Genomic DNA, 1,609 nt, shown 5'->3' on the forward strand with positions numbered 1-1,609 from the left:
TCTACCTTTGAAGAGTTCGTAGGGGGCTTTCTTAAGAATAGGTCTTATAAGAACTCGATTCGAAACATAACACGCAGTGCTAACTACATCAGTCCAGAAGTATTTTCGGAGGTTAGTTTCATTTAACATTCTTCGAGCCAGTTCTTCTAAGGACCAATTCTTTCTCTCTACAACGCCATTTTGTTGAGGTGTTCTAGGAGCAGAAAAATTGTGGTTGATCCCAAGATCATCATAGATTTCCTCAAAAGAGGAGTTTTGAAATTCTCCCCCATGATCACTTCGTATAGCAGCGATTTGTAGAGATTTTTCATTCTGAACTCTTTTAGCATAAATGCTAAAGGCTTTGAATGCCCATTCTTATGAACTAAAAAATAGAGTCCAAGTATATCTAGAAAAATCGTCCACTATAACAAGAGCATAATAATTTCCACCAAAACTTTTTGTCCTTGAGGGACCAAATAAATCCATATGAAGTAATTGTAATAGTCTATCGGAAGAAACCATGTTCTTTGGTTTGAAAGAGGTTTTTGTTTGTTTACCTATTTGACAAGCACTACATAGTTTGTCTTTAACAAACTTAATTTTGGGTAAACCAACAACTAAATCTTTCTTAATGAGTTTACTCAAATGTTCCATGTGAATGTGAGCAATTCTTCTATGCCAAAGCCATGCATCATGATTATTATTTGCTACTAAACATGTTATAGGTAAAGCAGAATCCATGTCAATCATATATATATATATTATTTATTCTCTTACCAATAAGTTTAGAATTATTTAAATCCTTACTTTCAATTATGCACTTATCTGGGTAGAATGCCACATGAAATCTTTTGTCGCATAATTGACTTATGCTTATAAGCTTGTGCTTGAGTCCTTCAACATATAGTACACCTTCTGTAGTTGTTAAGGGTGACTTTCCAATTCTACCAACTCCAAGAATTATTCCCTTGTTTTTGTCACCATATGTGACATATCCTTTGTCCCTTTTAATCTTTTTTGTCTTCATAAGTATTCTTCTTTTTCTTCTTTTTGGTGATGTTGGTATCTTTATCAAAACTTTGTCAAAGTCAAAAGCAAAGATCTTCATCACATATTTTACATAGTTTGATGTGTACTCCCATTTTAATAATAGATGACCGGGTAGCTTGTATTGGATCATCTAATATAAATGGCCGCAGTTTACTTGGGTTAAGAGACTCTGAGGTATACACAATATCTCTGTCACTTCATAAGAGTAAGTAACTTTGTTATAATTTTTATCTAATTATTTGAGTGTAAGTAGTAGTTTGTGCATTTAGAGATAACTAAGTATAGCTGAAGCTACAACAACAAAAGTCTTAATCCACTAAGTGAGATGGGCTACATGGATGGAATGAAAAAGTTCCCTAAATGAACTAGATATAGTCACATGTTGATTTTGACTCTTGGTGAACACATAAATTTTACTTTGTTATCATTAACTTGGCTTTTGCTCCTGTGATGGTATATGAACAGTTGTAAGTGTAAACAGTAAAATACTAGGATATACCATGAGTTCTTCACTTTTGTTCCCAATGATCAGATACACTCCAGGTGTGGTTTTATTCTTCTATATTATTCTTTTTCC

Source organism: Lupinus angustifolius, chromosome LG04 (assembly GCF_001865875.1).
Source record: "Lupinus angustifolius cultivar Tanjil chromosome LG04, LupAngTanjil_v1.0, whole genome shotgun sequence".
Taxonomy (NCBI): Eukaryota; Viridiplantae; Streptophyta; class Magnoliopsida; order Fabales; family Fabaceae; genus Lupinus; species Lupinus angustifolius.